General features: G+C 35.0%; 1 protein-coding gene and 1 pseudogene across 1 annotated transcript in view; both read left to right on the top strand.

Annotated features, from left to right (window-relative positions):
* The window catches only part of GBE1 (1,4-alpha-glucan branching enzyme 1), a 276,829-nt gene that overhangs the window by 141,752 nt on the left and 112,267 nt on the right, over positions 1 to 22,810 (top strand). The window lies entirely within an intron of this gene.
* Positions 782 to 21,505, top strand: LOC103784218 (protein SET-like; annotated as a pseudogene).

Genomic DNA, 22,810 nt, shown 5'->3' with positions numbered 1-22,810 from the left:
TGAGCTAGTGAGCTCCAAGTTACTCTAACATAAAGAGGTCAGGAAGAAAAACAGAAGCTGGGAGCTAAGAAGATAAAGAAGGATATGCAGGTGAAATGGGAGGACCTATTTAAATAAGCATGTTTTAGAAGGAGTTAGTGCTCAAAATGCCAGCTGCATTTGCAGAGTTTAATTTAGATGAGGATTGAGAATTGGCCATTGATTTAGCATGGTGGTCATTTATTTGGACTAAAAATGGTTTTGCTGGAATGGTTGGGCTGAAATTCTGATTCATATGGGTTAAGAAGAAAATGGAAAGTGAGAAAGTGAAGGCAGCAAGTGTAGAAAACTTTTATGTATAGAGAGAGGATATTTACAAAGTAGTAGAAAAGTGGGTTTGGTAGCTGGAATGGAGGTCAAAAGTCAAAAAGTTTCTTTTAAAAGGTGATAATTCAGCTGATGGGATTGAGCTGATAGGGTTCTTAGAAAAACGCAGGGGCAATTTATCTGACGTAATAAAAAAGGAGGTGAAGTATATTGGTTTTTTGCAGGGAAAGAGGTAGATTTGATTGGGTGTTGATGCTTTTTAATTGCTTCCATTTTCTCATTTAAATAAAAGGCAAGGCCATCCACTGAAAGTGAATGAGGGAGAGGTATTGGAAATTCCAGGTGAGAGGAAGTATGGTATTGTCCACTGCAAGAGTGGGAGAGTAGTTCACTAAGGAAATGTGATAGGATTCCTTAGGGATCAAATTCAACTAAGGGTGGAGTTTTGTTAGGACTAGGAGAGTGATGTAAAGGAATGATTCGGGTAATAGACCGTGAGAATTCTAATTTGGATAAGCGTGGACAGGACAGCCAAAGAAGGATAGTAGGTACAAAAGATGTGGTTAGGAGTAATTTTCTGTTGGGGGGTGAAGAATTGTTGGATGAGGGTACTGAATATTTTGGCTTGTGGAACAGCCTTATAAGGAGACCAAAGCATGCTGTGACTTCCCTTAAGTCACAACCAGGGCTCTTTGAAAGCCAGGAGGAGGGCAGTCTCTTAGGATCCCCTCAAAAATGTTTGAATGACAATGGTGTTTCTCCATTTCCCTTACATTTTCATATACTTAACTTTTCCAAAATGATAGCAACAATAAAAAGATTCACAATTTTCTAGGTCGAATCTATTAAATTATAGCATTAAATAATAAGCCACAGCAGGAGGTATAATTATAAGGTAACCTTGAGAGACAGTTGATTCGAATACACTCAATCCATCACAAATGTATTCTCCAAAGTGCAGAGTAAGCTTTCTAAAATGCAAATTTGACATGTGACTCACAAATGGAAAACATTCAGTGGTGTCTTTTCTGTTGCTTATAACAGAGTAACTGAAACTGGGTAATTTATAAAGACAAGGAATTTATTTCTTACAGTGATAGAGACTGAGAACTCCAAGGTCAGGGGCCCACCTCCATGAGGTCCTTCTTGCTGAGAGTGTCTCCCTGCAGAGTTCCTAGGTGTTGCTGTCCTCTCGTATACTGAGTCTCTGTGACTTTACACATGACATTTCCTTTCATTTGGAATGCACTCCCTCCTCTACTTTGCTTTATGGACTATCTTATATTTTAAGACCACATATCTTTCTTACCTTATAAGAAACTTTCATAGAAGATCTCCTGTCCTCATCCTCATTCCTGCCTGGTTGACATTCTTCCCGCCACCTCACTGCAACTCAATCAGGACGTTCCTTTTTTATTTAAATACTGTTTAAGTATAATCTACTTAAACAAATCTAATATTGTATAAATTACACTTCCCAAAATAAAAACCCTCCCCATTTTACTCTTTTTACTGGACCACATGTCATTTCAGCGACTTGCCTTTTGACTTTATTTCCATAGCATATGCTTGCGCTCAAATAAATGCTCGTTAACTATTAGAATTCTTTCTAAAATAAAAGTATATATACTAAGTGCTCTTTAAATTTCATATATTAAAACAAGATGGTCTGCCATTAATTTTGGCTCTTGTTATTAAAAATTATTTCCATGTCTTGGGAGGCCGAGGCAGGCGGATTACGAGGTCAGGAGTTCAAGACTAGTCTGGCCAACAGAGTGAAACCCCATCTCTACTAAAAATACAAAAAAATGGCCGGGCGTGGTGGCAGGTACCTGTAATCCCAACTACTCAGGAGGTTGAGGCAGGAGAATCACTTGAACCCGGGAGGTGGAGGGTGCAGTGAGCAGAGATCATGCCACTGCACTCTAGCCTAGATGACAGTGCGAGACTCCGTCTCAAAAAAAAAAAATTATTTCCATGTCAAAAATAATTTGACCTTCTCATGCTGTCATATATGACAGCCTTTTAAATTGCTGTTTTATATCATTGATTTAATTTAGTTTCCTGAGGAATTTATGAAAGCAATATTTTTAAATAAAAATTATGATTTATTTTTAAATAAATTAATTTGCAAAGTATATATTTTTAAATATGGAGATATTTTAGCTCATAAATTTATATGTTTTTTAATGGTGATGACATTTTAATGCTACGCTTTTTAACTTACTATGAAATGGTTTTACTCTAAGAGATCTACAAAAAAAGGTAAAAAGAAAAACTTCATTTTAAATGTAAAATGGTGTTTTGTTTCCTCACATTAAAATGCATTTTAAAATGTCAAAATAAATGTGAAAAGCCAAAATTAAATCTCTTGGTCATATTTTTGAAAAGTGATAATTCTTTCTATTTTAATTAAGTCCCTAAAGAATTTTTAAATGTGAGTGTCTCCAACCTAGAGGATAATTTTAAAACAATTATGTATATAATTATTTGCTTTATAATTTTCTTCCATCCCACATAGTCATAATTTTGAGCCTTTATTTTAATGAGCCCCCATGAAATGATGTGTTAAGTGTTAATAATTTCCAACCTCCCATTTTATTTTCTCTTGATTAATGGAATCAATAAACAATTTATATTAAAATGCAAATGTGGACATATACACTCAAATGAAATAAATAATCTAATTGTCAGTTTTAAAAAATTAGCATGATAATCTGTAGTTGTACCCTTAATATATGTGAAATATGTTTCTTTTTATTCTAATTTCAACATGGACAGATATAGCAGAAGACCATAAAACCATTTTGTTCCATCTAAGTGAGAAAATGGTAGATTATCTTAACATATATGTATGTGTAGATATATTTACAAGATAAATTTGGATCAAGTTCATAAAGACTTGGATAATATGAAGGACAATTTTTTTTATAGAATGAATACTACATGCATAGTTTAGCCATGGTGCTGAGGGTCTGCAGAATATCGTTGTTATTCTTCTTTTTAAAGGGCAGAGACAAATGCTAAATATATCGATATTATTGATGATTTTACCAGAGATCCCGTTTTAAAAATAAATGAATGAAAATTACATGTTCCTTGCAATAGATGACAAAATTATATAGTAATTTTCTGCATGTTTGCATTATTTTGATATAATTTAAAGAGTCATTTTTTAAAAAGAATCTCATATATAAGTTCAAAGGTACGGTGTTTCTTTTCTGGGTGTGTAGCAGTTTTTCAGGCTGAGAAAATGACTGATGAGTAGATTTATGAATCTACTCATAGAGCAAATATCACTAAAGGAACATCAATAACTTTAGCTCTAGTCTTAATTTTTCAAGTAAGTATGCAAGTAACTAAGTAATGCTTCTTTTTCAAGGACTTACTCTACATGTGTAAAATGAGAGTTGGCCTAAATTCATTTCTAACCTCTTAATACAAAGGGAGATTCAGGATAGGATATGCATCCTCAATGAAATTTCTGAACTGTGAGAGAAAAGTGAAGCAAAATGCCAAGGTGAAATGGCATGTGAGGAAACAGTTCCTGATTTAGAATGTCAAAGGCGAAAGAAACTTCTCACTGCTATTCAAAGTTTATTCCTCTTTGTCCTGCCTAAAAATTAACACGAAAATGATCCTCTTCAGTGGGATCATGTAGAATCATGGAGTGTGGAGTTGAGTTTTCTGAGGTCAACTAGGGATCACTTCTTTACAGTTTTTTCATGGTGTCTAATTTTCTGCAAGCTTTCTGGAAAACAATTTGTGAGTACTTACGTTAATAAGTCCTAGAGAATGATCATTGAATTATTAAATATAAGGTAATCTATTCTAAGGCTGTAGGCCAACTATAAGTTAAAAATGCTTTGTGCATTAAGATATTTCTTACAAGTTTATTAATTAGAAATCAGTGAAGATATTCTTCTAGAATGATGATCAAATTAAGACATTCTCAGATGAATGAAAACTAAGATAATTTGTTGCCAGCAGACTTATCCTAGAATGGTTAATGGACATTCTATGAAATGGAGAAGAAAAAATGGAAAGAGTAAAAGTATGGCTAAATACAATAAAGTTTCCTTCTCTTTAATTTTTAACTTATGTCACTGTGCAGACATCAAAATAACAGTAAGAGGATACTAGGAATAACTCTACATACATACATTTGGTAATTTAGATGAAATGGATCTATTTCTAAAAAAACGCTACCACAACTTACCAAATCTGAAATACTATAATTACCCTGTAACTGTTAATAAAATTTAATTTGTAACTTAAAAGCATGTAACATAGGTAAACCTACATGTACATGTGTTTTCAATGGACAGTTTTCTGAAACATTTGAAGAAGAATTCACACTAATCTAGTATAGATTCTTCCAGAAAAGAGAAAAAGAAGGAACACTACCCAGTTCATTTTATGAAGCCAGTATTGCCCTAATATTAGAACCAGATAAAGATAGTAATAAGAAGATAACTACGGGTCAATATTCCTCGTGAATTAGGAGCAAAATTCTTAACAAGATATTAGCAAATACAATTCAGCAATATATAAAAAGAATTATACACCGTAACCAAGTAGGGTTTATTCTAGAAATATTAAGCTTGTTTTGTATTTAAAATCCCAACACAGTAACAAGCTAAAGAAGAAAAAATTATATTAGTTGATGAAGAAAAAGTATTTTGCCAAATTAAACACCCATTTGAAATAAAATGGCTCAGAGTAATAGGAACAGAGGGGAACTGTCAAGTCTTAATAAAGAAGATCTGTTAAAAACTGAAATGTGACAATATACTTCGTGGCTAACGTCTACATTCTTTCTTTCTAACTTTGGGAACAAGACAAAGAAGTCCACTATCACCATTCTTATTTAACACAGTGCTGGGAATTCTGGCTAATGAAATAAAGCCAAAAATAAATAAAAAGAAAAGGAAATAAGACATAGAGATCAGAATGGATAAATAAAACTTTCCTTTCTCTTTGTGGTTGACATGATTGTATATATAGAATATAGAAAATACCAAGGAATCTAAACAAAACCCCTCCAGAATTTAATAAATGAGATGAGCAAGGTTGCAGTTGTATTTCTATATACTAGTAATGAACAGGTGGTTATTAAAATTAAAAAATATACTATTTATAAACACTTGTTTTCTCCCTCCTTCTCTCTTTCCCTTCCTACATCCCTCCCTTGAAGTTGTTTCTCTCTTAAAAGAGGTAGTAAGATGTAAATCCAATAAAATATATACAGGAATTTATAATGAAAACTATAAAACAGATGAAAGAAGAAAATTTATATAAATGGAGATGCATACTGTGTTCACAGATTGGACAACTCAAAGTAATAAAGATGTCATTTTTCTCCAAATCAAAAGCTGTTTAAGACAATTCCTATCAAATTCTTGGAAGACATTTTTACAGATGTAGACATAGAGATTATTTCAAAATTATATGGTAAGACAAACATTAGAACACTTAAAACAATCTTGTAAAAGTGGAATAAAGTGGGAGCAATCAGTCTCCCTAATTTTTAGTCTTATATAGTTATAGTAATCAAGACTGTGTGGTATCAGTGGAGGGATAGACATATTGATGGAACAGAATAGACAACCCAGAAATAGACCTACGCAAATATGCACAACTAATTTTTGACAAAAGTACAGAAGCATTTCAGTGGAGGAATGATAGACTTTTCAACAAATGATACCAGAGCTGTTGGACATCCATAGAAATAAACTTCAACCTAAATTTTCTACCTTATGCAAAAGTTTACTAAAATAGATTATAGATTAACATGTAAAATTTGAAAATGTTAGAAAAATAAAACTGGAGAAAATCTTCAGCTGTAGGATTAGTCAAAGAGTTCTTAGACTTGACATGAGAATACTGTCAATACAAGGAAAAATTGACAAATTGGAGTACTTCAAGATTGTGATATAAAGTTCTTGTTAAGATGATGAAATGACAAGCTAGAAACTCAGAGAAAATGTTTGCAAAGCACATACCCAAAGAGGTCTCAAATCCACAATACATAAATGTGTCAAAACGCTACAGTTAAAATAATCATAAAATGGCGAGAAAACAGAATATGTAGATGGCCAATAAGCAGATGAAAATATATTCAACATCATTAGGGAAATGGATACTAAAACTACAATGAGATATCACTACATATCTATCAGACTGCTAAAATTAAAATAGTAACTACACCAAATGCTGGTGAGGATTCAAGAAGACTGGATCATTCCTGGTGTGCATGTAAAATACTATAATCACTGCAAAACAGTGTAGTAGTTTCTTGTAAAACTAAATATGCAGTTGTCGTACATGCCAGCAAGCAGTTGCACTCCTGCATATGTATTCCAGATAAATTAAAACTGTTTTCACACAAAAACATACACTTAAATGTTCATTGTAACTTTATTCATCATAGCCAGTACCTGAGAACAACCCACTTGTTCTTCAGTATATTAAACAGAGTGTAGTACATCCATATCATGGAGTACTACTTAGCAATAAAAATGAGTAATCTGTTAATACACACAACTTGAATGAATCTCCAGAGGATTATGTGGAGTAGCAAAAGCTCGTCCCCAAAGGGACATATTCCATTTTGTTTAATCCCATTTATATTATCATTCTTGTAGTGACGAAGAAATGGAGAAGAAATTAGTGTTTTCCAGGGCTGAGGGTGGTGGTGAGAAAACAGGAGTGCTCTGGATGCGACTATGAAAGGACAAGAGGATTCCTTCTAGTGATACAATTGTTCTGTATCTTGGCTGTATTGATGCCAATATCCTGGCTGTGATATTGTACCACAGTTTTCCAGATGTTATTTGGGGAAAATGGGTAAAGTGAACATGGTACCCCTCTGTATCATTTCTCATAACTGCATATAAATCTACAGCTTTCTCAAGATAAAAAGTTTAAGAATTTTGGTTTTGCATACAAATTCTAAAGCAGCTGGAAGAAAATATACCCACGATTAATAATTATTTAAGTATTCCCTCTTGAAGGCATTTGGCAGTAGTCTTCATTTTCAAAAACCTATTGACATAGCTAATATGTTTTCAAATAGATTCTTTATTTTTAAAACAATACAAAACTTTTTTTTTTTTGAGAAAAAAATCTCATTCTGTAACCTATGCCGGAATACAGCTCACTGTAGCCTTGAGCTCCTGGGCCCTGGGCTCAAACGATTCTCCCGCCTCAGCCTCCCAAGTAGCTGGAACCACAGGCACATGCCACCACACCTAGCTAATTTTCCTTATTTATTTATTGAGATGGAATGTCACTCTGTCTCTCAGGCTGGAGTGCAATGGCATGATCTCTTGGCTCACTGCAACCTCTGCCTCCTGGGTTCAAGCGATTCTCCTGCCTCAGCCTCCTGAGTAGCTGGGGTTACAGGCACGTGCCACCATGCCCAGCTAATTTTTTGTATCTTTAGTAGAGAAGGGTTTTCACCATGTTGGCCAGGCTGGTCTGGATCTCTTGACCTTGTGATCTGCCCACCTCAGCCTCCCAAAGTGCTGGGATTATAGGCATGAGTCACCGTGCTGATTTTCCTTTTTTTTTTTTTTGTAGAAAAGAAGTCTCAAATTCCTGGGCTCAAGCAATACTCCCCACCCCAGCCCCCGCCTCGGCCTCCCACAGAGTTGGGATTGCAGGCATGAGCCACCATGTCTGGCCTCAAATAGATTCTTAAAAAGCAACTTGTATTTTAATTTAGTCAAATCAGGGACATCTGCTGCTTATGCAGTCACTTAGAACATCAATGCCAATTAAGAACATTTTGATTGAGAACTAATCTTCAATTTCACAGTTCAGAAATTATGGTAGGGTTTTTTCCCCCCTTAGATTAGATTGAGATATAGGGGACACACACCAAATTTATAGAGAAAGATATTTTAAAAATTGTTGACCTAGTAATATTAGATGAGATAGATGCTTTAAAAGTAATTGTGAAGCAAGAGTGGTGGTGTGCACCTGTAGTCCCAACTACTTGGGAGGCTGAGGCAGGAGGATCACTTGACCCCAGGAGTTTCAGGCTGCAGTGAGCCATGATTACACCACTGGACAACAGAGCCAGACCTGACTCTAAAAAAACAAAAAAAAGTAACTCAGATTTTGGGGTTCACTAAGCAACTTACCTTTGTTTCAGAGTTTATGAATGCTATCAGTAGTTTTAAGGGTTTTTTTTTTTTTGGTGTGTGTGTGTGAACACGTTTAGTTTTATTGTAACAAAGCTTGTACACTTTCAGTGTTTAAAACTGAGCATCATCTTTCCTTTCCAGTGAAACAAAGAGAAAATTTAAAAATAAACAAGAACATAATTACAATAGAGAATGTTAATACCAAATAAGACCCTACAGGTTCTGCTGATTCTCCCACTGAGTGGCAGGGCCCAAGCCATCGTTAGGAGAGGATTTATTTTGAAAGTGTCATCTTAAACTGCAAGGATGTCTGTCAGATATCACAATTAAACATGCTAAAGGAGAAACCACATTGTCAAAATGCCCACTTAACCCACTGAAACGTCTCAAACTCACCCCTAGCTGACCTTCTATAACCCCATTTTTAAAGTTTTTTTTTTCTTTTTTTAAACAAGAAAAAATAGACAGATACATGTTGGTATATGCTAACTGTCCATATTCACACAGAGACACAGTGTGCTCTCTGATCCCAATATACAGAGAAAGGAGGAAAAAACTAGAATTGTATGCACTACTACACAGGGACTTAGCACCCTCCAGCTTCCAGTAGCGTGAAGGGAGCAGGTTTTTTCTTTTTTCCCACAGAGCTTGGGAGTGTTGATTCCATATAGTTCAGACAGGAAGGGATAAAAATGAATTTTGAACAGAAAGGGGTAGAGACTCTTTTCCTGTTCTATTCTGCTCAAGGTATTTTCTCCAAAATAAGTTGAGAATCATGGTGTAGAGAAAAGAGACCTCAAGAACAGGGTGACTGAGGACAAGATTAAAAAAAAAAAAAAGAAGACTGCAGCTTGCTCCCAAGGACTGGAGAACATTTTTAAAAAGGAAGGTCGGAATCCATCAGTGTTCTATTAGTCATCTTCTCCTTCATCCTCCTCTCTTTCCTCCCCTTCATCATCTTCATCTTCTTCACCTTCATCCTTATCCCCTACTTCATCAGTATCTTCTAATCTTTCCTCCTTTGCATCATCATCATCATCATCATCATCATCATCTTTTTCTCCTTTTCCTTCTTCATCATCCATATCAGGAACCAAGTAGTACTGTAATGGTTTTGGGCAAATATTGTCTTTGATGAACTCTCCTAACTCATCCACACCTGCATTAGAATAGTCAGCAAATCAGGTAAAGAAGCTCTCTGGACCACCTCCTGCTGTGGGACCGAAGGAGACATCTGCTTCTGCAGGCTTGCCTAAGAAGGGACAAGAAGAACAGTAAGAAGCAATTGAACACATTGATGAAGTACAAAATGAAATAGACTTAATGTGAGGAGATTTTGAAAGTCGAATAGAAATGTAACAAACTCCGCCAACCACTTTTTCAGAAGAGGTCAGAACTGATCGCCAACATCCCAAATTTGGGGGTAACAACATTTGTCAACCATCCACCAGTGTTCGCACTGCTTGGGGAGGAGGACGAAGATGCACTGCATTATTTGACCAGAGTTGAAGTGACAGAATTTGAAGATATTAAATCAGGTTACAGGATAGATTTTTATTTTGATGAAAATCCTTACTTTGAAAATAAAATTATTCCCAAAGAATTTCATCCTAATGAGCGTGGTGATCCATCTTCAGAGTCCACCGAAATCAAATGGAAATCTGGAATGGATTTGACGAAACATTAAAGTCAAATGCAGAATAAAGCCAGCAGGAAGAGGCAACATGAGGAACCAGAGAGCTTCTTTAAGTTTTTTTTTTTTTTTTTTCTTTAAAGGAGCATGGATTTAACACTGTAAGAGTGGCATGATTTTTAGTAGATACGTAATCTTGATAAAGTAAATGTCTTATGAACCATTCCTGCCTAAAAAGTTCTAATATTCCTATAATTTGAAAGTTTGTGTTCTTAAACTAGTGTTTGTCTCTTCCCACCACTGCTAATGTTTGCTTTTACTAGGCATGGTGTCAAAAATGCTTTTTTCCAATATGATTTCTCTTGAGGTTTTTCTTGTGTTTCTTCAGTATATCCTGGTTTTCATAATTCAAAAACTTGTCACGTTGCTTGTGTTTGGATATTCCCTGACTCTTCATCAAAAAAGCATTTGCAAACTATGTCTTAGTTACATTTATTTCTTCTATTAACTAATGCTATTCATTATATGCTTGTATTTTACTTTGACATGCCCTCTTTATCAGCTTGAGAGCTGTCCAATTATAAACAATTCTCATCCTAAAAAATTCAGACTCTAGACTTGGAAAGGACCTCAATATTATAGTTTAATCTTTAGTCTTTTCTTTAGCATCCCTAATTCACCTTTCCCTTGAATGTCTTCAGAAGATGAAACTGATCTTGTAAGATAGCTCATTTCGTATTTGGATGGGTCTCTCCATTAGAAAATTCTTTTTTATATTGAGTTTAGAATCTGTCTACCAATTTGTAACCCATGGAAGCTCACAAAGTCGATCCAATCACTTTTCTACATCGTGTGCCTTTGAATATTATACCCTGGGCTGCTTCTATTTCCAGAGCTTGTATTTCCATTTTCCCCCAATTGTTTTTCCTATTGCATTACTTGGTTTTGAATTCTTATTTATTAACAAACCTGAATTTGTCTATATCCCTCTTAAATGTGGAATACTGAACTGAATGTACTATACCAGATGAGTTCTGACTTTTCATATTATATTTTAGTCAGAAATTTCTTAGCCATTGCCCAGTACAGGAATGCATCCGCCACATCCTTGTTTGCTATTTTATACTTGAAAAGTGCAATTGTGTCAAAATATTTTCAGTGTATTAAGATTTGGTGCTGTTCTGTCTTCTAGACTCCTATAAATAATTTGTATACAAGGTAGCAGGGGAAAAAAATCACTCTTTAGTGACAATTTTTTTTTTTCTAACCTGACTTAATCTCCATTGAGAGTACTATAAAGATTACTTTTTTTTTTAAAGCCCCAGTATATGTCTGGCAAAATCTTAAAATCAATCATTTAATTTAAATTGGATTTCAAAAGAAGGTCACTAGATGAAATCCCCTGCTGTAGTTAGTGAATGAAGGTTTATGTTAAAGGAGGGAAAGCCGACCACTTTTATGTTTTTAACGGGCTAAATTGGGAACTTGTCAGTGCTCACAATCCAGTTCTTCAAAATTATAAAACTAAACTTGAAAGCACCATGGTCACCTCTGACCCACTGTGGAACATGGTGCCCCCCATTGAAGAGGAAAGGGGTGCAGTTCTTTTCAAGTAGAGCCACCTGCAGTCACAGGTGTTCTCTGCAAGCCTTGGCGCTTCAGAGAGCTATGGTATTTTTGTTTCTGCCAGCCATTGTGATGACAGTACCTCTGAAGTTCCTGGGCCATATTCAAACCTTGTCTCTCAAAAGCCACATTAGAAATATATATGCCACCCCCAATTTCTCAAAAATGGTGTTCTTTTTCCTGTTTTAATAAGATAATCAACCTTCAAAGAGGTCTTTTCTTATGAAGTGTTTATGGATTATGAGAAACAAATGTAGACCTTTTGTTTATGAACATGGACAAAATTTTATTCACAAGAACATATTTATCTTCAACTACTTAGTACTCTTTCAACTTTAAAAGAGATACTTTTCAGTTTATTTTAAAACTATTGCCAAAGACTAGCAAGTGTCTGTAAAAGGATTTTTAAAATAATTCACTGATTAACATGCTGTATCAAAGGTCAAGGGGTTGTATCCTTGGATGATGATAGGGAGAGTTGCTGACTTAGTACTGCTGTTGCTCTAGGGAAAAACTCAAAATTTGAACCAGTGGGCCAGACATGTAGCATCATGTAGCATCAAAATAGTTGGAAAAGTAAGATAATTTGGAGAAGACTTTCTACTTCAGAGCAATACTAATTTTTGTGTAATCCATTATTTTCTTGACACTTTCACATGTTTCTGTGCCTATTGCATTATTTCCTCACATTTGTATCTTTATTGATTTTAAATACCTTTTCACTCTTTTTTCCTCATTTATCCCTCTTGTAACTGGCTGTGAATAAATTTCAATCACATTTTTATGTTAGTAACAAGTCTGAGTGCCAAATTTGAGCTCTACGAGACTATATTGTGAGCAATTTATATGTTTACAATCTCTAACATCTGCACTAAAATGTTCTAATACTGCAATTCTTTCCAAAGTAGGTTTGACCATTAGCAACCAACAATATTAACAGTGAAACACTTTGTGAAGGTATAAATCAAAAGAGAAAATTTGTGAATAAGTGGGCTCTAGAAAAGGCAAGTTTAGGACTTTATGGCAACATAAAGTCCATGAGCTGCTTATGACAACATCCAAAGCTTTATTAACTTCACTAATATATCAATAACAAGCAAAATAACAAAAGAAAGCAAAAAAGCAAAAACAAACAAAAACCAAAAAAAACCCCCAAAATCCTAGGGAGCAAACATTAGAAAATAAGATTTTAGAAGTATAGAAATATATTACCTGTAATCATTGGTATATTTTCCGTGTCTGAGAGTAAAATCTGACTTTAAAGTTTTTTTTGGCTTTGAGCAGTGTTTTTGAGGGTGAAGAGACAGACAGATGTAGACCAATGTTCCAGTCCTTCATTTGTTTGCCCAAGTGATTTTGGAAAATCACTTAATATCTGTTTCAGTTTCCTCATTAGTAATTAGGGGATAATAACTCCTTGAAGGGGTTGAGGATATGTCACCCCAAAATTGGCCACGTAGGCATATTACTGGTTTTGAGTTTTCAGTAAAAGGCACTTGAAAAACAGGCGCAAGAAGGACACTTTCATTCCCCTTTTTTCTTCCTGAAAGCAGATGTAACTCTTAAGAGCTGCCCTCCTTATGCCAGGAGGAAAGAAATGTTCTTATCACCAGAGGTGGGACTAGAGGATTCTGTACAAACAGACCTTGTTAAAAATAACTCTACTCTTCCTTTAGTGTCTCCATTTGTTTTAGTTGCTTTTCCATATTTGTGATTCTTCGTTCAACCCAGCCTATAAGCATTCAGGTTTTGCTACTTCTTTGAGTCAGCGTTTCCTTATGAAGGCTCTTATATTATGTAAATTTGTATGCTTTTCTCCTGTTAATCTGTCTTATGTCAATCTAACTCTCAGACTCAGCTGGATACCCTAAACAGGTAAAGGTAAAGATTTTGACTACCCTCTACCCTACCAAAAGTGTAGTGAGAAAATTAAATGTGATTATATGGATAAAGCACTGGACACATTATGGATTCCCAATAAAGGATAGTTTTCTCTTTTTTATCCCAGCATGCAGACTGCCAGCAGCCAAAGGGGAGAGGAAATCATCTTAAGGAGTTAACAGATATATCATAACTGACAGTTATTATCTCATGTATGTATTGTTTGGGGGTCATGGAATAATGTTGTGGGAAGTGTTCACAATGACAGTTCTACATGTCAGTGAAATAGCAAATATCACAAACGTATTCCGTGACCTTTAGTGAAGGTTGAAAGAGGTTTTGAAAATGTAATTTAGGAGGGCTTTTCTGAAAAGGAGAAAGATAGTGTTGCACAAATAAGCGGCTTTCCTAAATGCCTGATTTAATCAAGTAATAACATTCAGAATTTATATTTCTTAAATAAAATACTTCTCAAGAAGGGTTTTCAATGGAAGAAGCACCGTGGATTTAACTAGATGGTGCCTCCCCTTTCTTTCCTTGTGCAAAAGTACTGACATATGGCATAGCTCATAAGCAGAGATGACAGAGGAGGAGGTGGTAGGGTTGAGGTTACAAATTCCTTCTTATTGGAAATCAGTGGTTTAGCATAGGAAAGTTGAACACTGACCCAGAAGACCCTTGATAGTTATATGAATAGTGACATGCTGACAAAGAGAACATCAGTTTCAGTGAGCATCCAGTTTAGTGACTTTCAACAACATGAATTTTGGTAAAAGTGGATTTAGTCCTAAGGACTTGTGGGGCTAATACGCAGTTAATCTTAGATGAACAGGAGCATAACATTTCTTGTGTAAATCTGGCTCTTCTTATCTGTGATCTTCATTTATCTATACTTTTTATGCTGTCCTACAATAAAATTTAGAAAATAATAACAAATACAAAAAGGTAATAAATGATAAAAATTCTAACATAAAAGTTGAATTAAAATAAAACTTAACTGTTGGGAAATTCAATTAGAAAAGAGTTAAGAAAAAAGAATTAAATTGTTACCAATTGCATAATGGATGACATTTTAGACTTGACTAAGGTCAAATAAAATGATTTTTAAACTGGGAAACATTTTGACAAAATTACATAAATAAGGTAATATTATGCAAAAGAAATTAAAGATAAAATACATAAATTTCAAATAATTAAAACAATATGACAAGGCAAAATGAATAGTTAGCAGAATTAATTGCCATATTTATTTATTTATTTTTATTTTTGTTTTTATTTGTTTTTGAGATGGAATCTCGCTCTGTCGCCAGGCTGGAGTGCAGTGGCTCAATCTTGGCTCACTGTAACCTCTGACTCCCGAGTTCAAGTGATTCTCCTGCCTCAGCCTCCCAAGTAGCTGAGATTACAGGCGTGCGCCACCAAGCCCAGCTAACTTTTGTATTTTTAGTAGAGATGGGGTTTCACCATGTGGGCCAGGATGGTCCTGATCTCCTGACCTCATGATCCGCCCACCTTGGCCTCCCAAAGTGCTGGGATTACAGGTGTGAGCCACCACTCCTGGCCTGCCATATTTATTTTTTAAATAAACTTTATGAAGAGGTAAACAATAGTGTTTCCCCCATTTTTAGACAGCAATGACTATCAGTTCTAAAAAGAAACTTTTTTGAATAAAATAACAAGGCACTGTGAATTTTAAATCATTTTGTGAGGTCTAAACAACTTTTTCTTTTCTGTGCATGATTGACCAAAGTGAAGTGAATAAAACCATAAATGGCAATATGGTGTAGCCTGCAGAACAATGATATGTGTCATTCATTTCTTTAGTTTACAAATATTTACCGTATGGTTTCTAAGCACCAGGCCAGCTGCTAGGCTCTGGGAATACAGCAACAACTAAATAAATGTGACATCTGTACATCTACAGCATAGATTTATTATATTGAGGAAGATTGATAATCAATTTTAAAATGCTACATAATAGCACATAACTTAAAGTAAATAATAATAAACCACGAAAAGATCATAGTGTCACATAAATGCTAAGCAAAACATAACCAAAAGTGATATGGTTGGCAGAGTAACTGGGTGTCCAGAGAAGTCCTCTAAGAGATCATATTTGCATGAAATCTAATTGACATTTGGCTAGGGTCTGACTCAAGGGAAGAGAATTCTAGGCAGAGAGTATAGCTGGTAAGAAATACCTATGTCTGAAATGAGCTTGTCTGTGCTTCAAGAACAGAAAAAAGGGCACTATGGCTGGTGCTTAGTGGGCAGTAGTTGAAATATTAGACTGGATCAGATTATACTGGACCTGTAACCAGGACTGTGGACTGGATTTTATTCCAAGTGAAATCAGACTTTGTTAAATAGCGCAGGGTCTTCCTGCCTGGGCAGGATTTTGACCTGAACATAAATCATTATTCTCAGTCTGGCCATATACTGTACATTTGCAAATGGGCATGGACTTTGATGACAATGTATAGCACCTGGTGCATGGTTTTAGCAACTCCTCCTTGTCATTGTATATGAAGAAAAACCCTAAAAGATTCCATGGAGCTTTAAAAAGTATATAACAGTTTAAAGAAGGCTCATTTTTAAAGCATAGACTGAATTCTCTAAATTTCATCAGATATCTTGATGTTTTGGGGAGCATAGACTTTTATTTCCTAGAGTGTGCATCACTAGCATTGTAAATGCAAGGTTTCTTCTAGTATTTTGTTTTGTTTTTTATAAACATATCAGTTTGCCTTTTACTCCAGAATATATTTGTTTTTATTTTACCATAGAATATCTGTGTAAATTGCTGGCAAGAAGCAGATATATGTAGTAGTTAGCAGCTTTGATTCTGCAATAAGAGACCTGAATTCATTGGCCAGCTGTGTGGGCATATGAATGTTACATACTAACAGTGGTAAAATGAGAATTTTAATTGCAGGGGTCTGCAAAGGATATTGCTTGTGGGCCAAGTGTGAGTGCTGCCTGTTTTTGTAAATAACGTTTTATTGAAATATAGCCATGCCCATTCCTTTACACATTGCCTATGTCCTCTTTCTCCCTACCACAACTGAGTTGAGCCATGCAACGCTGAGACCTTACGTGGCCACGAAGTCTAAAATGTTTTTTTCTAGCTCTGTACAAAAAAGTGTGCCAACCTCTATTATTATGTGCACCTTTGAGGGTTATTGGGGGAATTACATGAAATAATTCATGCAAAGCACTCAGTACAAGGCCTGCCATTTATTTAGTAAGCATTCAATATATATTTGTAAGTATTAGAATTTTTACACATTCATTTTTTACTGTCAAACAATCAAGTCAAACTGACTGTCATAAATATGCACTGTTATGTGCGTTTCCATGTATCTTTAGAGGTAAAGTACCCAAGCTTGAGAAGTATTTGTTTAAGTAGCCATATTTTGGTGACACTTGGCCATTTCTGCATTAATAACATGCCTGGATGTTGGAACTTCTATTTTGGCCACTAGTTTATCCTTGATTCGGATATTATAAATTATATATATGTAAAAGTTTTTGGTTATATTAGAGCAATATGGGTAGATTGTTAAATTAATCATTGCAGAACCCTTTGAAAGTCTAGGCAGCAATGTGCAAATGCAAAATTTATAACTGGAGCAAACAAAAAGAAGCTGATGATTCCTTAAGGATACTGATGTTTTTGTGGTTTCTTCCTTTTGTTGTCGTCACCAGAGATTTATATTACATTTGGGGAAATTTTCAATATTTAATCATAAGCATTTTTATTCCAATGTAGGCCATACATTCACCAATATGAGCTTACTCTCACTAGAGGCTGGCCATATTTTTTTTTTTGATTTAAAAAAAATTGAGGTATATGTTTGCATGAATGCCCATGTGTGTTAAAACTTCTAATAAACAATACAGGAAGATGATCAGTGAAGAGTTTAATGATTTTACTTCTTATAGTGTTAAACATGTTATGAAAGGTCTCTAAAGAGAAATTGTAAGCTGTGGGGGGAAAGGAAGAAAAGAAGAGGAAAATCTATTATTTGAACATTTCAGTTAAATAATTTCTTACTTAAGTTTTCCTCATGAAAATACCACTTTTGTAGGTTTCCAAAACGTATCATAATCATTGCTTATGTGACTTTATTTTAGTGAAGTAAAGAGTTTTGTTGTTCTTAATTTCCAGTTCCATTTCCAATGACTATGAAAACATTATTTAACTTTATATATTACTTTTCAGTTTGTTTATTTTTACTGCTTCAGAGTTAATGTTGTATTTAAAAGATAAATTAATCCCAGCAATTTGGGAGACCGAGGTGGGCAGATTGCTTCAGTCCAGGAGTTCAAGACCAGGCTAGGAAACATGGCAAAACCCTGCCTCTACACAAAATACAAAAATTAGCCTGGCGTCGTGGTGCACTCCTGTCATCCCAGCTACTTGGGGGCTGAGGTGAGAGGATAACTTGAGCCCAGGAGGTCCAGGATGTAGTGAGATGAGATGGTGCCACTGCATATCAGCCTGGGCAAGAAAGTGAGACCCTTTCTCAAAAAAAAAAAAAAGAAAGAAAGAAAAGAAAAGTTAATATTTTATGTGAGTGTCTTAGCTTTCTATGTACATTATTAATTTAGTTCAGGTCAGTTTGTTTGAAACTAATATAAAGAAAAGGCACAAGATATGGTTCTTAACGTTTAGACAATAATTTATGATTACGTTGGGAAAACAGGACTTACTTGCATGAACCAGTTTGTCTCTTATTGTCTCTCACATGGCATTCATGTAAGAAATAAGAAGATTTTGTGAACCTTGTGCTGGGCTATCAATTGAGATTGTGGGATTCGGTGCTGGTTGAATTTGGTTTTATATTTTTGAGTGTGGATGTCATTTTTTTCAGGCCATTACTCTATCATTTTCTAAGGCACATTTAATGTCATAAACTTTTGTGTCTGTATTCTAGTAGAATATAGTGAATCATTCAAATTAGTCTGTATGCTAAAACTCAGAAATGTTAGCCTTGAATTAATTTTTCAGTTTAAATTTAAATTTATAGGCTGGGCATGGTGGCTCACGCCTGTAATCCCAGCACTTTGGGAGGCCGAGGTGGGTGGATCACTTGAGGTCAGAAGTTCAATACCAGCCTGGCCAACATGGTGAAACCCCATCTCTACTAAAAATACAAAAAATTAGCTGGGCGTGGTGGTAGGCGCCTGTAATCCCAGCTACTTGGGAGGCTGAGGCAAGAGAATTGCTTGAACCTGGGAGGCAGAGGTTGCAGGCAAGATTGCGCCACTGCACTCCAGCCTGGGTGACAGAGAGAGACTGTCTCAAAATAAAATAAAATAAATTTAAATTTATAAAAATATATAAGATGGAGATCAAATAATCTGGTACCCTCTTTTCAAAAATTATCACACTGATTTTCAGAGAGATTATCTGTTTATATACTGATTTTTCAAAATTGGCTAGAGCATAATTTTCTTGACTTCTAATTCAATGTTATTTCATTATATATTAAAAAAGCTTAGTTAATTTTCATTAAGTGAAGACATAATTTTCTCATGAAATTCATCAAGTCAGAGTACCTGATATCTTTATTTTTGCAAAATTTGTATATTTAATGAATTATAAGCAATTCCTGGGATTGCTTGACAGGCTTTTACATTTGCTTCTGCAATCAAGATTTAAGAAGGAAGAGAGGCTAACAAAGAGGAAAGGGAGAGAGGAGAAGAGGTTAGAAGAGGAAAACGGAAGGAAAGAGAATAAGAGACCATATGGATAGCTAGTTTAGGAATAGAGGAGCCACAGGGAGTAAGGAGGAAAGGAATGCATTCTCCAGGCAGAGAGTAAGCAGAGTCTGGGCTGAAGACGACAAGAATTGGGGCATGAGTCAGCCAAGAAAAGATGAGATTTGGTACAGAAGGAGTATTGAGTGGGAAGTTTCTAGATATGTATGCTGCTGGAAAGACTGTCTCAAAAGTATTTTCTTTGAATAGAAAAATTCTGGAGAAATGTGATTAAAACAAGAAAGAATAGTTAAGCATTATGTAGGGAGTCAGTCACACAAAATTAACACATAAAGAAAAATGTCCTTTTCTTATTTCTTCATCCTCTCTTCCTTTTATTTCTGAATGTTTCTGTCCCTCTGAAATTTGTATGTTGGAATTCTAATCTCTAAGGTGATGATATTAGGAAGTGGAGCCTTTGGGAGGGCTCCACGCTCTGAATGGGATTAGTGCTCTTAGAAAAGGGACCCCAGAGAGCTCCCTCACACTCTTTCTACCATGTGAAGATACAGTGAGAAGTGGGCACTTTGCACCTCGTAAGAGGACCCTCATCAGAATCTGACCATGCTGGCACCCTGATTTTGGACTTCCATCCTCCAGAACTATGAGGAATAAATTTTTGTTGTTCATAACCTACTCTGTCTATGGCAATTTGATATAGGAGCTTAAACTAAGACAAATGGTTAATTTAATAGATACCTTTCCACAAAATCTAATTTTGTTGACCATGTTGAATCTATCTTTAAAGGAAGTCCTATGTTAACGACTACACTAGTGAACTGATAGTATGTAATAAAAATATATTCCTGCTGTGCCTGTCAAAAGTGGATTGAGGGCTTTTCGGAACTAATGTAAGGTGATTTCCAATAACTTTGAATGAGTGTTATATTGTCCAATTTATCCTATGGGCTTCAACTTTCACTCTCACTTTCTGAGAAGCTTAGCTTCACTTCCTCAGAATAGATTAACTGTTTCTCTCTCAATACAGTCTCATACTCCCATATTTATTCTTTGTGTTATTAATCACTATTGTAATTAAATGTGTTTGTGTTAGTAGTTGTAAAATGTCTGTTTCTCCTGTTAGACCCTAAACTCCACACAAAGTGATACTTTGTATTTGCTATTCATAGCTGTGTCCCTAACACCTGGCATTGTGCCTGGTACAAAGCAGGTAGTTAAGAAATGCATATTGAATGTACAAATAGGTAAATAAAATAAAACTCTAGGAAAAATAAATGCTGAATTTAAAAAAGGGATTATTTAGCTTTGATGTTAGCTTAAACATGCTTATCTTTATGATTTATTTCAGTAAGAAAATCACAACTAATAGAACTCATTGATATATTACAGCCATAAATATAATTTATATGTAATATTTAAACAAATATTCAAAATTTGTTTATTATTTAATAGGAACTCTCATGGATTGGCAGTATGCCAAACACTGCCATCACGTTATACCCATTCCATTTAATCCCCATTCAGGAGGGTGCAGAAATTATCTTCCATTTTACGTTGTGGAAAACTGAGACTTAGAGAAGATTAATACAGCTAGTATGACCACATATTAAAATTATAGATATGTGGGAATTACAGGGTTTTAAAAGATGTTGTACCAGGACAGTTGCCAAAAACAAGAAATAATTTTTAATGTAGTCATGCTGAATGTGGAGTATAAAATTGCAGTTAAGAGGTGAGGTTTTAGATTCAAAAGGTTGAGCTGCACCTGTACCTATTACCTGAGTGACCCAGGACATGGTTTTTTAACTTTTCTAAGCCTCAGTTTCCCAAATCATAAAATATCATTTCACAGCTTTATTAAATGAGGCTGTGTAACGGGTGGAGTCTGGAAGCTAGTAGACACTTGATGACTTTGAATTCCTTTTTCTTTTCTATATAATATCACATTTCCCCTTTCTATTCTGCTCCACTCCAGTCAGCCCATTGAAAGCTAGCTCCTTTTGCTTGTGGGAATGTATCCAAATATAATTAGAAACATATATATTATTTAGCAAAACTAGTGCAAATTCAAATACCATCGATGAGTGATGTTCGAATTTTAAATATAATCAATAGCAGACCCTATATATTTTCCTTGATTTCCCACTCCTAGAACACACACACACGCATGCATGTGCACACACACCATTCATTTTTTGAAGAACTAGGCGCCTCTATATTTTCACCTTTCCCTACCTCAATTGCTGTACAGCTAGTTTTTCCCAGTTCATCTCCTCTCTAAAATGCTTATCCATTTTTTGGTCTCGAAGTACATTGTTGCATCTTTAAAATAACTTCTGTAGTATTATCCTAAATATCTACATCTTTATATACATTATAATAGTGTTTTCCTTGAATATTGTCCTAAAATGTTGTTCTGAGGTGATAGTGAAGGAAAATCCTGTTGTAGTATATTTAAAGTCAGTAGTCTGTAAAATAATTGTTTCAGACTGGAATAAAAATCAGTTCCCAGATACTTTATGTTTGTATAAGATCTTTATTCTAATTTATTTTTTATGCTGATTAGAGCCGAGCACCATGGCTCAGGCCTATAATCCCAGCACTTTGGGAGGCTGATACTGTTTAGATGTATGTATCTCTGTAAGTTGCCTCAAGTCATCATTTAAAATAAAACTGGCTAAATATAAGTAAATAAATACATACACATAATTATAAATTTAAGTGAGATAATGGGAAATTATCAAATCGAGGGGTGTATTTTTTCAATCATAAAATTACTATAATAGCTTATTTAGTCATTTATTTATTTATTTATTTGTTTGTTTGTTTGTTTTTGAGATGGAGTCTCACTCTGTCACCAGGCTGGAGTGCATTGGCACAATTGCGGCTCACTGCAACCTCCACCTACCAGGTTCAAGCAATTCTCCTGCCTCAGCCTCCCAAGTAGCTGAGACTACAGGCATGCACCACCATGCCCAGATAAATTTTGTATATGGGGTTTCACCATGTTGGCCAGGATGATCTTGATCTCTTGACCTCGTGATCCACCCGCCTTGGCCTCCCAAAGTGCTGGGATTACAGGCATGAGCCACTGCACCCAGCCAATCGCTTATCTAAATATGATAGTTAATCTATTAGAAATAAATCAGAAGGGAAAAATGAAAAAGGAGTATATGAATTGTTAATGTTTCCAAACTTTTACCTTTAAAATAAGCTCTTTAAAGCTGATTACCAATTACGGTATTAATATGACATTTGTCATGATGTATATTACCTATGTTCAAGTCACTGCCACTTGATTTGAACTAGTCATTAGCTTTATTTTATAGATAAGGTAGAATTTTTTAAACTTGTTTGAAAAACATGGGTGTGTGTGTATATACCTATGTCTGTATGTATGTACAGTCATGTACCACATGACATTTTAACAAGCTACCACATATAAGATGGTGATCTCATAAGATGATAATACTGTGTTTTACTG

Source organism: Pan paniscus, chromosome 2 (genome assembly GCF_029289425.2).
Source record: "Pan paniscus chromosome 2, NHGRI_mPanPan1-v2.0_pri, whole genome shotgun sequence".
NCBI lineage: Eukaryota > Metazoa > Chordata > Mammalia > Primates > Hominidae > Pan > Pan paniscus.
The sequence above is the reverse complement of the archived record's forward strand: the minus strand, read 5'-3'. Positions and strand labels throughout refer to the sequence as shown.